Source organism: Bubalus kerabau, chromosome 10 (assembly GCF_029407905.1).
Source record: "Bubalus kerabau isolate K-KA32 ecotype Philippines breed swamp buffalo chromosome 10, PCC_UOA_SB_1v2, whole genome shotgun sequence".
Lineage (NCBI taxonomy): Eukaryota > Metazoa > Chordata > Mammalia > Artiodactyla > Bovidae > Bubalus > Bubalus kerabau.
This window is the reverse complement of record NC_073633.1, coordinates 14692984-14709290: the sequence shown is the minus strand read 5'-3', so window position 1 is coordinate 14709290 and position 16307 is coordinate 14692984. Positions and strand designations below refer to the sequence as shown.

At 39.9% G+C, this 16307-nt stretch overlaps 1 protein-coding gene and 1 long non-coding RNA gene across 2 annotated transcripts in view; one reads left to right on the top strand and one right to left on the bottom strand.

The window, feature by feature from the left end:
- Window positions 1-1054: 1054 nt before the first annotated feature.
- Window positions 1055-12821, top strand: LOC129620878 (uncharacterized). The gene is made up of 3 exons (XR_008698811.1): window positions 1055-2444; window positions 2662-2736; window positions 12734-12821. It is a non-coding gene; the product is annotated as an uncharacterized LOC129620878 (long non-coding RNA).
- JMY (junction mediating and regulatory protein, p53 cofactor) overlaps window positions 9538-16307 on the bottom strand; it is a 78198-nt gene continuing 71428 nt past the window's right edge. The window contains exon 11 of the mRNA XM_055536659.1: window positions 9538-14826. The gene's annotated coding sequence lies outside the window, so the exon portion shown is untranslated. The remainder of the gene's footprint in view (window positions 14827-16307) is intronic.

Genomic DNA, 16307 nt, shown 5'->3' with positions numbered 1-16307 from the left:
GCAGGGGCCTTGGCCCTGTGATTGCCTGGTATGCTGGTAACATGCTCTTCATGTAGATTCCCCAGAAGGTCAATTGTAGAGTTTGGTAGAATGAGTAGGACGGTAACTTCCACAGGAAGCCTTTGGATTGTTAGAAGCTGAAGAAGCAACATCAGTGGCCCCCACTTCTGGGGCGGGGGGCTCCTGGATCACCAGGCAACAGCGCTTTCTGGAACTGTTGGCAGTGGCGGGGGCCCCACCTTTCCTCATGGTATCGTTTTCTGGGTCCCTTTGTCTCGTCCTGAGGGCCATGTGTACCCTGGCTGCAGCGAACAAATTTTGTGTGGGTGGTGGGAGGCTTAGGGTGGTGGCAGGGGGGCAGGGGGAGGCGGGCGTAGCGCTGTGCCCAGCCAGCCCCTCCTCTGAGCGCTGTAACACATTGCAGACACCTGTGCATCCACAGGGCATGTTGTCAGCACGCTGAAGGGTTAAATTACTTGTTGAGCGAGTGGACAGCACGAGCACTGACCTTGAATGTGGACTAATCAAACCCGTGTAATAGTGACGCAAGAAGTCATTGAAAAACTGTGGGAGAAGACTTGGAACTTTCTCTAGAAAAGTTCATTAATGACCATTGACAGGGAAGCCCAGCAGGCTGCATACAGTCCAGGGAGTCGCAAGGAGTGAGACACGACTGAGCAGCTGAACATCATCAATGACGAGAATAGATCATATACAATAGATTATAGATCATATATAATCTATATACAATCATGGAGAACTGAGATGGATACTTGAGAAAAAAAACAAAAAAGCTTGCTCTTCCCTCGAATTTAAATCACTCCCATCATTGAAGTCAAAGGTGAAGTAGAGAATTAATTTTCTTCTCCATTTTCCATTGATTTATTAATTGTAAAGGTAGGCTTGTACTTACCTGAACAGGCAAGAATACAATTGGCATTTCAAGTCACTTTTACTCTTTTCATACCCTAGTCTCTCTCACCTTAAAATATACCCTCTCCCCCCAAGTGTTTAGGACTTGACAGTTTCACTGCCATGGCCCGGGGTTCAAAATCTGATGGGGGAACTACCCACAAGCCACTTGGTGCAGCCAAAAAATAAAAATAAACATCTACCCTTAATCCTTAGAACTATCAGTTGCTTTCTCCCCTTCTCATTGAAAAACCTGTGAAAGAATTGTGGGCTCATGAATTATCTCCATTGCCTAGTTTTTTGTTTGTCCTTCAGATTTCTCCACTGTGGCTTCTATTCCCACAGCTCTGCAAAAAGTGCTCCCTCCACGATAGCCGGTAATCTCCACAGCATCCACCCCGTGGAGTATTTCTGGGTCCTTGTCTTCCTGGAATGTTCCTTGGAGGACCATCTGAGAACCATTCTATTGCATATGAAAGAAAAACCCAGTTAAATTGTGGCAGACAAAACCGTAAGTTTCTTGTAAGTTTCTTTAGTAATTTTCTCCCCTTCACGTCTCTGCTCTAGCATTAATCAGATATTGTTGTTCAGGTGCTAAGTTGTGTCTGACCCTTTGCAACCCCTTGGAATTAATCCTCTAACTTTTCTATCTCCCTCTCTATTTATTTAGCTCTGAGAGTTCCTTGCCTCTCTTTTAAACCTGGTATTGCTTTTGTAATGTCTCCTATCATAGTTTTTCTGTCATTTCTTGTTCTCAGATGATTCCTTTCTATTGCAACACATTCTTGTTTCATGGATGCGGTATTTTGCCTTATTTTTTCTGGCAAAATTAATTAAAAATTTTCCTCCTACTTCCTAAATTCTGTTTTCTGAGTAACGTTGTTTGTTGTGGTCTCTGTCCATTGTGTGGAGACATTCTGAAAATGTCCGTGACTCAAAGCCGTCTGTTCACATTCTATAGGCAGATCCTGGCAGCTCTAAAGGGACAGGGAGGCTGCAGCTGGTGGACTGGTGGCTTTGGGGCTAGGTTGACTGGGTGGGAGGCCAGCTTTGGTCATTTGATAAATCTCCATCTTTCCTCACACCCAAATATCACCACGTGCTGGTCTTTTTCCTGGGGCGATTCTGTTTCTCCAGAAAGGGATCTTCCAGACTCCGCTGGGGAGGGTGGGTGTAGATGCCTAGCTGAGGGCTGTCTCAGGACCAGGTTGAAGAAGGCAGCCAGAGGCTTTGTAGTTCTGAAGGTAGGTTGTAACTGCCTCCTTCAGTGCTCAGCATTACCTCTGCCCTCCTCTTGGACCTGCTATTTGAGACCACATCTTCTCTGGCTCAGTTTATCCAGGGGATGAGCCTCTAGACTCTTGCTGTGGGGGAGGAGGGCCTCAGAGGTAGGAGGGCTATTTGAGACTCCCACCATGCTCCCCCTTGTCACCTTACACTTCATCCATACCTTTCAGATTGCACAGTGCCTCCCAGTGATGCTGGCCTGTCGGGTGCTGCCGGGCCCCCAGCGTCTCCCCGCACACGTCCAGGTCAGCGTCCTCCACCCGCTGAAGTCATTTACCTTCCGTACATCTCTCAAGCCCTTACTGACTTTCCTTGTCCATAACTTTCTCCTCTTTTGTTTACTCCTTTGGAACTGTCATGTTAGGGCTTTAGGAGTATCAAAAAACACATTTCAAGCCACCATATTTAACTAGAAGTATGTTGGCCTTCTTTATAATTTTGGATTAAATTTTGATTCTTTAGGTCTGCCTTTCCACAGAAAGTTGGAAAATAGAAATTCTGACTTTTTCAGCTGCATTACAAAGCGTAAACATGAAGGTAAGGATTTTGTTAATTTAAAATGTTGCCTGTTATATAACATTTTGTGTCATATAAGTGAAGTTATGTTCTCTGGAGGAAGGAAATGTGTATGGTTATGGCTGCTTTCTCAGATTATCCAGGAGCATCTGTTCTGATCTCAGATGTCCTTGCTTCTAAACTACTCAAATCTTTGTAGTTCTTTGTGAAGTGTTTTTGTATCAGATATTCCAAATAATAATAGCTAACATGCATATATGTCAAGCATTCTTCTCTGCACTCATTTAACCCGTACAACAAGCACATGAAGTTCACATCATTATTGTCTCTGTTTTGGAGATGAACAAATGGAAGCACAGAATGTAATCTGTCCAGATTCACACATCTAGCAAGTATCTCAGGAATCCTTGCTCTTAACCATGATGCTATGCTCTGTTGCAAAATCTTTTTCTTCTTTTTGATGAAGTTTCAAAAGATTTTTCCCGCCTACTTCCCCAGAGGAACCTTACAATATTAAAATACCTAGAGAGATTAAATTAAAGGAAAAGCCAATTAAAAGAAGCTGTGTAGATAAGAAGTCTGAGATAAACTGGTTTTTCCATTGGAATACTAAATTTGGCTCTGATTTCCTGTCAACTAATGGAAAAAAGTGAAATGTTAGATTATATAGTTCTCATTGTTTTATAGAACAAGCATGCAAATTATTTTGCAGAGAGAAGTTTTTGGCAACTGAATTCTAAAAGCAATTTCTAGAATTCTAATAAAAGAACTCTATGCTAGGGTTTTTAAAAAAACCTTTATTGGAAATGTAATACATAATCAGAAAAATACAAAACATAAATGCACAGCTTATTGAATTATTATAAAGCAAACCCCACCTCACCACTGCCCTGGTCGAAAATAAAAGCTTAGCCCCCCAGCAGCCCTTGTGCTCCTTTCTAGCCACGGAGCTCTCCTCTCCCCCACATGCACAGCTCTCATGACCTTTGTGCCAGTCGCCTTTGTTTTTTGGGTTATTGTTTTACCACCTGAATAACATCCTAGACACTATGGTGTTGCTTATTTTTAAAAAAACTTTTGATTGGAATCATATACTAGATAGTGTTGCTTTTAGCTCAACTTTTTGTCAGTGAGATTCGTCCAAACTGTTCTGTGAAGCTACCTTCATTTTTCCTCTACAGTACTCCATCGTATGACCATACTACATTTTAGGGGTGTATCAGTCTGTCCATTCATCAGCTGATGAACATTTGGGTTCTTGGCTATTAGGAACAATGCATTCTATAAACATCCTTGCATGTGTCCCCTGATTCAAGGATACACACATTTCAACTGGGTCAAAGAGGGACCATCTCTTCCTCACATCCCTTCACATCAAGTTCCCTCTATATGTGTCTGTCTAAATTTCCTCACTTCATAAAGATACCTGTCACAGTGGAATAAGGCCCACCTTAAAGACCTTATTTTTAAGGTCTTCAAAAATGGACACATACTGTAAATCAGGACATATGAATTTTGAGGGACATAAAGAAGTTGGCCTTACTAAAACAAGGAACATCCTAGGCAGAGGAGAGTTTGGGCATCGGCCCCAAGGTGATGAACAGTGATACACAGTGCTGGAGCTGAGTAAGTCACGAGGCTGATAGGAAGGACTGAATCACATTCGGCCTTGTGTCCATAGGAAGGAGAGTTGAGGTTTTATTCTAAGTCCAATGGAAGGAACTAGAGGGTTTGATACAGTGGAGACACATGTCCTCAGCACTTCTGGGTGGAGAACAAGTTGGAAGGAGTAGCCTGGTTGAGAGAGGGGTGTGGTCTCGACCAGTGGGGTCAGGGACAGAGAACGCAGTGGGTGAATGCCAGAGTCAGGGTGGCCGGTACTTGTTGGATAAGGAGGCTGAAGGTGAGAAAGGCAGCAAGAGTACCTACAGGTTCTGGATCGCAGAACTGGATGAAGTGTAAAAACACAAAAAGGTAGAGCTGGCAAGACTTGTGTACAGCTGATCCTGTTCGTGCCACCAGTTGTCTTGCTGTATCTGGTGCACAGTGTTCTCTGAACCCAGGGGAGGCAAGGCGCGAGCCAAGAGGCTGCAGGAAAACTCAAGGAGCCGTGGGAGCTGCAGAGGCGCTGCTTCTCTCCTGGCTGGCACAGCAGCCACGGCAGCAGGCTCGCGCTCTCCTCGCTTCTCGTGGCTGAGCCAGCGGACACAGCCATGAGGCAGCAGGAATGCCGCTGCTTTTTAGGTGAGCTCGTACAGGCCTATGGCACAAAGCAGCCATCACGAAGTGAGCCCCTGTGACACACACGCGCAGTGCTGTGTGTGAGCTCAGCTGTTACATAATCATTACTTACAAAACACGGGGCAAGAAAGCCTGACCACGCCATCTTGGCTAATTTGCTCTTTCCCTACAAGTTGGGTCCAGGTTTTAACAAGAGTGGGGGTCACAGGAACCATTTTGGACATGTTATATTTGAAATGTATGAAGCATCCAAGTCAAGAGATCACTGGGCAGTTGAATACATGCAGATCTAGTATTCTGAGAAGAGATGTGGTGGTAGTCGTGGTTTAGTCACTGGTCGTGTCCGACTCTCACAAACCTCTGGACTGTAGCCCACCAGGCTCTTGTCCATGGGATTTCCCAAGCAAGAATACTGCAGTGGGTTGCCATTCCCTTCTACAGGGGATCTTCCCGACCCAAGGATCAAACCCGAATCTCCTGCATTGCAGGTGGATTCTTTACAGCTGAGCAGCCAGGGAAGCCCGAGAAGAGGTATACAGGACAGATAAAATTGGGAATCATTGACACAAATGTCATTTAGAACCATAAGGAAAGGTGAGAAGAAGAAGAGAAAGTACTAAGACAATGAATAAAGTCTAGCAATACTTACTCATTGCTTCATCTCAACCATCTGTGAAAACCAAAGCATAAGATCAACGTGCTTATATATAGTGCAGTGGAAGCACTGCTGGAGTTGGGGAGGTAATACTCTAGGCGTTACCTTCTGATGATTCACCTTAATGTGACACCAAAGCTTAGAATCTCTTTGAAATTCATAACTGAAATGGAAAAACCTTTTAGCAAGTGCTGCGTCACAGTGAAATTACTGTTGCATCTTCTTATGGCTGTTGGAAGAGTTAAACTTCTGCTTCACAAACTTGGCACTGACCCACACACTTGTAGGGGCAGGCCATCCTATTTTTGAAAAGAAATGGGTCACAAAGTGGCCTATAAGTGAGACCAAAGAATTTTTAAATTGAGATTTGACCCACTGGAACTCTTCAACCTTCACTTAAAGAAGATTCCAGAGCTTTGGGTCTTTAAAGCATGAAAAAGATAATCTTGGCCTAAAACATTTATGGGCTGTTGTTGCCAACTGGACTGCTTCCAGTAGAACCATACTGTGGCTTTTGCATAATGTAATTTTGAATATGATTGTATCGTGAAATGCCCATGTTGGCTACTTTCCCTCATCTTACTCCTCCCCCAAGTCAATAATGTTAATTTATTATTCTAGCTTAAATATATACTTACACACTATAGAATATCTACAAAAAAATTCAGAGGAAGGCTTCTTAGTCTAAATCTTTCATAAGAAGTTTTAGGAATAACTGTACAATTGATTCCTGCTAGACTTCATTTTCTCTCCATTGGAAAATGGTTACAAACAATATTTCTTTGTAGTTTGCAAATTTATCATCTTCGATTACACAAAACATCCATTGGTGGAAGAAGTTCAGTGCCCTTTGGGGATAAATAACTTTTTAATTGTTCTTGATAATAAACTATTCTGACAGAAATTGGGCAGTAGGTTTAATTGCTTAAGGCGTTTACTCAAAAACCAGTATTATAGACTTGCAATGACTTGATAAAAGAACTTTGAAATATTATTTCAATATAAAAGGGCTCCAGATGACCATATAAATAGACTAAGACATTTACTCAGGATTGAAACAACTCAAACTGGCTGCAGTCACCGGGAATTTTCTAGCTGTAGCAGCACGTGAGGACAGGTAAGTTGCTGAGGCTGAGTCAGCACCAAAGCGTCTACAGCTTGGAGACCTCATGGAAAGTGAGACATACAGTGGTCTAGTTTTATATATGACCATGTATGTGTCCCCAGGATGCTCCTCGTGGGAGCTACATTCCAGGTAGTGAAGTTCCTAAATCCACACAGCATATTAGCCCTCAAAGCACTTCAAAGGAATCTGCTCTATAACTCATTTATGTCTTAAAATAAGTTGCCTTTCAAGAGGTTTGAACTTAATGGTTTTTTTCTGGACTGACTTTATTTGAAGTCCCATCTTAATGTCTTTGATACTCTGTTTTTATCCTTGAAAATTTTTAGCGATCAAGAGTTTCTCTAGCGCATGACACAGGGAGACTCAGACTTGGTTTTAACCTAAAATGAAGTACTCTTCTCAGAGTCTGAACTGAATGCTGAGCACACTGGCGCCTGACAGGGTGAGGGTGGAGAGGAAGTTGAAGGTGCTGTAGGGACTCACTGAGGGGTGCGGGGAAAGGGAGCCCTGACACTGAGTAGCTGTCGCCCCAGACAATACCTAAAGCCCCTTCTTATGCCTCAAATGACTTGTGAAGATGAGATTCTGTAGTTCCTCCTTTTGCATATTTGCTTTCCAAAAGAACATTTCAGACATGTGTGCAGGTGGAAAGGCATGAGCTGAGCATAAAAATGTAGATACTAGGGGTAGGCTTAGGAGACCTACAGAAAACCTTGCAGCATTGGTAAAGGATTTTCTTAACCAGCATGGAGGCAGTAGGCAAGGCCTGGCCATTGGAATGACAAGGTGGAGAATGCTTCCTGGCCTGAGCGTACATGATGATGATGAAGTTGTCCATAGCAACAGGAAGAGCAGGTGGAAGAGGCAGGAATGAGGGAAAGGAGGACGTGACCATGACTAGAGATAGACCTGTCTGAACTGCAGAAGAATGAGGGGGGTCAGCCGTCTGTCAGAGGTTAAGAAGTTGACAAATAGCGGAGTTTGGAGAATGAGAATGTAAAACTGGTGAGCTCTTGTGAACCTCCAAGATTATTAGTTAAGATCAGGAGAAGATGTTAGCAGTGAGGAAGAACTAAGTTCCTGGTGAGCAGCCAAGTTGTGGGTGTCTGTGGAAAGAGTATCCACTTGGCAGAAGGACAGAGTGTTTGGGAAACATGATTAAACTTCACTAACTGTCAAAATGTGATGGAATGTTGGTGGTTTTGCATCAAAGAATTTTAAACCTCTTCCACACAGCTTCCTGCAGCAAAGAATTAATGAAGTTTCAACCAGTTTATAGAACTCAGCAAGGTCAGGATGAACGACAGCATTACAAAGGACTAAGGAATTCTACAGGGCCTAGATTTCCAGGAGAGGTTTCCAGCTGTCCACGTAGGTCACCCAGTAAGCCCATTCCAAACCAGACACAGCATGATTTTCACAAGGATGGACTGCCATATACTGTGTTGAGACTTAGAATTAAGTCCATTCACTTTGAGGCTGAATGTGATATTCTATCATTTTGGCTAAAGCACTTCTATTAACTGCATTCTCTAAACTCTCATAGAAAAACCATCTACTAATCAAAGCCCTCTATTTCGTATACATTTATGGAGGGAATACAAAGGAGTGAGGTCCTTCCTTGGGAGAAATGGCTCCTTAACCCTAGAGACTGGAAAAAGTGCCATTTTCTACTTGGCCCATCATTTTATAAATGAGGGCTTGGGGAAGGGAGAAGGGAAGGAAAAAAGGATGTAATACAAGAATGTGGATCTTCTCAAGCAGAGACAAGCCCTGATTAAAAATGAACAAAAACAGCCATCTATAAAAAGTCAGTTATCCAAGGAGATGAAACTGACTTGAGCTATGTGGGGCAGAGAGAGGGACTGGAGCCCTTACTCAGGCCCTGGGTGGAATCTGAGACCCAAGTCCATTAATGAAGGACCATTTACACTCGTGCCTCTTGTGTCAGGGCTGCAGCAAGGCAGCATCAGCTCAGGGAACCTACTAGGTTCTAGTTCAGAGTCCTGTTACTAAATGTGAAGACAACAATCTTCCCCAACTTCAGTTCATTTAAATCGTTCAGTCGTGTCCGACTCTTTGCGACCCCATGAATCACAGCACACTAGGCCTCCTTGTCCATCACCAACTCCCAGAGTTCACTCAAACTCACGTCCATCAAGTCAGTGATGCCATCTAGCCATCTCATCCTGTTGTCCCCTTTTCCTCCTGCCCCCAATCCCTCCCAGCCTCAGTCTTTTCCATTGAGTCAACTCTTCGCACGAGGTGGCCAAAGTATTGGAGTTTCAGCTTTAGCATCATTCCTTCCAAAGAACACCCAGGGCTGATCTCCTTTAGAATGGACTGGTTGGATCTCCTTACAGTCCAAGGGACTCTCAAGAGTCTTCTCCAACACCACAATTCAAGAGCATCAATTCTTCGGCGCTCAGCTTTCTTCACAGTCCAACTCTCACATCCATACATGACCACTGGAAAAACCATAGCCTTGACTAGACGGACCTTTGTTGGCAAAGTAATGTCTCTGCTTTTCAATATGCTATCTAGGTTGGTCATAACTTTCCTTCCAAGGAGTAAGCGTCTTTTAATTTCATCCCCAACTTAGATGATCACAAACTGACAGCTAAAAACATTCCTAAACTGTATTTTGTTACAAATAGTGATCAGGAAGAGGCAGAGATACAGAGGTGGAGAGTTTGAACCCTGTTCATCATGTAAAAACAAATGTATAGCTTGCTCCTTCTTACTAGAAAGGAAGTGACATTATATACCACCATTGTAATTTTAAACAAACAAAATGAGCTTAACTCAATAAATATCTTTTATTAAAGAAAAAAAGAATATTGTTAAGCACCAAAACTGTATGTTGTTACGTTGCATGTACAAGAAGAGAAAGGTGATTGCAATACTTGGTGTACAAGTACTTAACTCTGAAGTCATGAGTGTAAAAAACATGAAATAACATAGCAATACAGTCATTACAATGCAGGAAGTTGCACTAAAGAGCAAAAGGCAACAGAACATTATCAGAGATCTCGTAGTATTGCTCTAAATGCTTATTTTTTCTCTGTACTTTTAATACTTTAGAATGTTAACTGAGCATATTTAAGTACTGTAAATCTGCAAGAGCTGCCATTTACAATACGTTTTGTACAGTGTCCATTTTAGTGTAATGGTGTTAAAGCCATCCTGAAAAGCCGAGCACAACGTGCTAGTGTTCTGCCTCTGCCGTTATAATATTGCACAAAGCTAGTAAGTGGTGAACTGGTTTGCCATTAAAATTTTCATTTAACCGGAATGGCTAAAAGACATGTCAGTTTCATGAGCCCAAATGGGCTTTTTATTCATGCAAAAGGATCGGTAGCCTTCAGTTCTTCATAAATTATATATTATGGTTTCACACTTGGCAAGACATACAGTACAGTAAGAAATTCAATGGCGCAGTGGGGATCCTGTCCAAGTTGAGGAAGTAGGAAGTCACCTGCATGGGTTGTACTGTCTACCCTTCTTTGGTCACAAATGAAGGGATAATGTCATCTTGTGATTATGAAGAATTCTTAAAACCAATATAATTAGTATTGGGAAAAGCTAGAATAACTTTTTGATAGTTAACCATAGAACATGCAAGTTTAAAAAACAAAACTTCCCTTTTTAAAACTGAACTCTTTAACCAACACCCATACCTTTTCTATACATCTCAAATCACTTTCCAGGGACTTTCCTGAACTCACCAGTTGGAGCCTCTCTTAGTCACACCTGATCAGAAAACCCCAAACTTTCTCCTTACTCTCAAAACAAGCTGCTTTAAGATTCAGTATAACATTGATAATATATTTAATATATCAGCCTCAGAGGTATTTTATCTACATATACCTTACAGTGGTGTGATTCATGTGTTTGGAGAGGGGGAGAGACACTTATGAATTTGGAATTCAGTCAATTAAATCCCTCCACTATCAAGCTGTACATTTACTGTGGGTAAAACAGAAATTTTTAGAATGAACATATCTCTGAAATAATTCAATGAACAAACATTAAACACACACACACACACACACACTCTCACAATCCAGACTCCCTCTCTCACCTTTTTAAAAATCCTTTGTTTACACAGATGATAGTTTAGGCAGCAATATAAACTCATTTTGTAGGAAAAACTTTTAAATTAGACTATATTTATAGGATAAAATATACCATTGCTTCACTTTACAAAGCAATTAAGCAGAGACTCTTTTTATGTGCTTTAAATAAAGAGCACTTTGCAGCAAAGTTCAGAAATCACTACTGAATTGTTCAGCAGCACTAAATGAATGCAACATGCTCCCCAGTAAGGTGCTTCTGCTTTCTTACCATCTTCCTTCTAAAACCAATCTTGTGATCAACTCTCTAACACTAAGCATTGTTCTATGCTAACCAATAAATGAGAAATAAATTCTGTTTAAAATGCACATTTAACTTAACTTTATATTATTTAAATTCAGTGCAAGAATTAGGTAAAACTTGTTGGGTTTCTGCTTTCACTATCAAGTGGATGTGTGATAACTGCATCTGCCACAGTTTTTAAATGTTTTATAGCTGTTCAAAAAGGCTTTTTACGAATAATTTGGTATTATGTATATAAATTTCAACTCCCTGATAAGGCCTGTAACCCATGAGCACTTTACAGGTTGATGTCATAGAGGCTTAAAAAAAAAAAATTATAAAGGTTTAAAAAGAAAACCTTGTATTTAGTGAAAGAAAAGGCTTTTCTTATATACACAATGAATGCAATTTAAAAAGTCTTAGGGAATGTATAAATTTGAATGTATTAATTGTACACTGGTCCCATTTCAAACAGAAAAAGTGCTGCCCATTCATTTTTGTTCCACTGATAAGAGTTTTAATTCTTAGTGTCTGCTATGGCCAAAGTATGCCTTTCAAATCTAACACATTTTATGACAGAGAGAGGTCATGCCTTGAGTTAACAAATACTGCTACATATTTCAGCTTTGTAGAAACAAGGCTTCTTTTCCCTCCCTCATTATACAGAGTAATAGATTTTCTGTGTGTCCATATAATAAGAAAAGCCCCCATATTTTTCACTGTGGAAATACCACTCCATACTTACTCCTGATCAACTGTTACAGCTGTGCATTTTATAGAAATGTCTCAGTTCTACAATGAAGAACTAAAGAATGATTGTTTTTATGCTGCTCACTGACTCAGTTAAGCCTGTAAAATATACATTAAGTGAGCAATTCTCATCTTTTAAAATTCTTCTTTAGCCAAATATTTCTTCCACATACTGCTGCTACACTACAGTACCATTAGCGTTTTAAATCATTAGGAATACCTTTTCTATACAGGCCTCGTTGATTATATGTACATAATTTTAGTTGTATTAGTAAAAGAAATATTTAAAATTGACAGTCAAGTGAGCAGTAACATTAACCTCCAAACAACTAAGTCACCACCTACTTGTTTCCCTATTTTAAGTATACTGAGTTGAGACTAGATTGGTAAGTTAACTTATACATTGATTCAGTATAAACAAGCAGCTGTCTGGGGATTTTTGATATGGAAATGATATGTTAACAGCAATATAACTGTCAAATAAACCACATTAGTAGTATGGGCAAATTTGGAACTGGAAACATGATCATATATAAGCACTGTCCTACCTAAATATATACAAATTTAATACTAAGGGCAGAGATGTTCATTTTTTTAGGGGCAAAGATAAAAAGGAAACCATACTTACATTGATATAAATTTTGGGGGGCTCTGAAACTGATTTTTAATTAACATGAGGATTCAACTGGACAAACGGACTGCAGTTATCTGAAACTCTTATTATTTGTGAGAACTCCGAAGGTTGATGACCTCCAGTAACATGGAATTTTGTGGAAGGAGGAACCTGAATCTGGAGGAGGGGAAGTAGATGTGTTGGAGAAAGTTGTTACCAGAGAATGGCCATTGGGGGCTGCTAGTGAGATTCTGCTTTAACCTCCTATCTTCAGGTATGAGGACAACCTTCGCAGAGTGCCAGGGTGGCTTGTGCTTACAGCCATGGATTCATTCCTCAAGGATTCACATGGATCTGAACACCCTGCATCATCTGCTAGAGATTTATTACAGCATGGCTCAGGAAAACAGGTTACAGGACCCTTTTAAAAGGGAGTACTGCCTCTTGATGGAACCCCAGCTGTAACACTAAGTGGGTAGCAATTCCCTCTAGACATATTAAAGTTCCAGAGCTTCTGCTGTTAATATGACACCAGATCCTTTTGTATTTTTCTAAATGTCAATAAATGAAACAACCCCCCCCCAAACATGATATGAACAAGCATTCAAAGGCATAAAATTGATACATGATTTAAGATTTGCAAATGTGCTAAAATATTTTTTTCAAATATATCAATCAAATCAATCATTAGGTTAAAAGGCATGTTTCAATGCATTGCTGAAGGTTTGTTACAAAAATCTATAACCCACCTCTACTGTAATCAGGAGACTGAGTTAACTATATTAAATCTGTATTTCTAATATTCTCAAACAAGGTGTGAGAATGATGCTAGAATAAAGCCAATATATTGTGACAATGCTCATAGTCTCATCAATAAATATATTTTCAATATTTAAACAGATTTTTAATATAACCTGTTGACAGAAAATTATCTCCATAATTATCTTAAAAGAAATAGCATTTTCAAGTGACAAAGGTGTGAGCGTAATTTTTCTTCAGGATCACCAACGCAGATACATTGGAGGACTTTTACTCCAGGACTGCTTTCTGGGTCTAGGCCAGAGAATTGCCTCAAAGTTCCTTTTGGTACATTAGCCATTCATGTACCGGTGAAGACCTGTCTTATACAGAATCACACTTACAGAGTTCTGTAAACTGGGATCCAACATATCTACCTTCATTCAAGCCCACAGCAGTCCTGCTGAGAATCCATGTCGGCTCCATGCATTCTTCAGGACTCCATTACAGCAAAATCGGCACCTAGAGCTACATACATATGTTTAAAAATTTACTGACAATAACAAAGGCTGTCTCCGGAAATTCAACTCAGAGCATGTGAAGAGTGAAATGCCAGTCAAAGAGGCTTTTCTGCCTGTCTACTTTCTGCACATTTGTAGAGCATGTTTTTCTCCCACTGTGGAACATAAAAATAAAGACTTTAATGGTCTGTGTTAGAAGGACTTAAGATCTGCATCCCTACTATTGAATCCTAATTTTTGATTCTCAATAGGAAAGTCATGTTGAGTTACAGTAATCAAGCAATAGTTCAAACGAAAAGGCTAAAAATTATTTGAAATATTATCAAATTACAAAGTATTGCTTCTCATAAACAAAGCTGCACATAAAATTCAAACTATTATAAATTCACAATTATGAAGAGCTATTTAAAAGCATGGAAATTTTTACTTTGAAACTTTACAAACTGTTACATGTGTGGGCTTCTAAAAATATGCCATGTTAAATGTATCACGTTGTGGTAAACACAGTTATAGGTGTATCTCCATGGTCGTGTATCTTTTCAGATGTTGCTAAGCATCTTGATGAAAATCCCTTGGAGATGAATAATGTGGGAATTGTCAGTGCATTTCCATCTGATTCTTCCAATTCCTACCCTATAGCTATCACAATTAACTTCTTTTTCAGAGGGTCACACTATTTAAGCTGATACAGAACAAGCTCTGTATCTTGGGCAGGTGACTATTCAGTGCACTGAACGATAGATTTTAAAGCAGTCTCAACACAGCTCACAGTAGATCTGTCAACCCAGTGTTTCTTCCAACTCACAGCGACCCCGAGCTTTACTGGCCACTACAGGGATGTAAACGGGTGGACAGGTGGGGAAGGTGCTTAAAAACAGGAATCTTCAGAAGGCCGTTTCTTCGTTGCAGTCAGGAACATTGCACATCTAAAACTCATAACCACCATCTACTGGAATGACTGGAAAAGTGGTAACTTGCCCGTTGTGCTTCCTTTTTCACACCACTGAGCCAATACATTTTGGATCTAACAGAATCCAATCGTGGAACCAAATGTTTACAATTTTTCAAGAGCCAATGTTCAACTGTAGGTGTTTTTTCGTTGAGTTACCTGTGTACAGAGTAATACAGTATATTAAAAAGAATGGCCTACGAAAGACATTGTGTATTATGTTCCCTTGTATCTTTGCAAAATCCAGCATGAACAATGATGGGTTTTTTCTTTTAAATGGCCTTTTTATACCATTTGGCCATTATAAATGACCATTTATACCAGATGATGTATAGAAAACATCAAATAAAAATGAGAAACAAAATAATAGATCTTAATCACTGTTAGAAGGTTGCACGTAAGATTACTATAGTTAACACTGCTGTAATGTATAGGCAAGTTGTTAAAAGGGTTCTTATCACAAGGAGAATATTTTTCTTTTTAAGATGGAGGTTAGCTAAACTAACTGTGGTAATCATTTCACAATATACATAAATCAAACCATTATGCTGTGTACCTTTAACTTACGCAGTGATGTATGCCAGTTACTCTCAATAAAGCTGGGGAAAGAGTATTTTTTAAAGACTGTATATTAGGTTCACTTTCACTTTTCTTCCTTTTACTCTTAACATTTTATGTCAAAACTTATACACAAAAAAGAAAAATAAAATTTAACATCTTTACCTCATAAACTGACAGTATAATAAGAACTATCAAAAGCCATCTTTAAGTACATCAGAGAGAGTTTTCAAAATGAGATTTAGAAGACAGAGTTAGTATTGGTCTTTAAATGGATGCTTTTAGCAGGACTTTTTGGAGAAAGCAGTGGCACCCACTCCAGTACTCTTGCCTGGCAAATCCCATGGACGGAGGAGCCTGGTAGGCTGCAGTCCATGGGGGCGCGAAGAGTCTGACACGACTGAGCGACTTCACTTTGACTTTTCACTTTCATGCACTGGAGAAGGAAATGGCAACCCACTCCAGTGTTCTTGCCTGGAGAATCCCAGGGACAGGAGAGCCTGGTGGGCTGCTGTCTCTGGGGTACACAGAGTCAGACACGACTGAAGCGACTTAGCAGCAGCACTTTAAAAAATTCGAAATAGTTGTGTTTGAGACTCATGCACTGATCCACGACACATGAGAAATATATATATGACCTGTTTGTCAAATAAAAGCTGACACTTTGCTTTTGAGCACTTGAAATGTGTCTAGTATGACTGAGAAACTGATTTTAATTTGGTTTAAATGAAAATCTTGTATAAAATATTTTTCCATTAAGCAAAATGTGGTTGTTTTGGTATGGCAATTTAATTTAACCAATGAATACTTGGCAACCAAACTGAGATGGTGCTATTATTAAAGATGCCATGTAAAAAAAAAAAAAAAGAAAAAAACTACACTGTGGAATTTTATACTGAATATATCATGTAAAATATTACTAAAATCAATTTTGCCCATCATCTTTAACTTTTTAAATCTGACTCACATATTTCTATTGGACAACATTGCTATAGTTATTTCCTAAGTTTAAGAAGGGCCCTACAGGAAACAAAACAAATAATAAAAAATCTATTCAAATACATATATTTTCTTATGTTTAG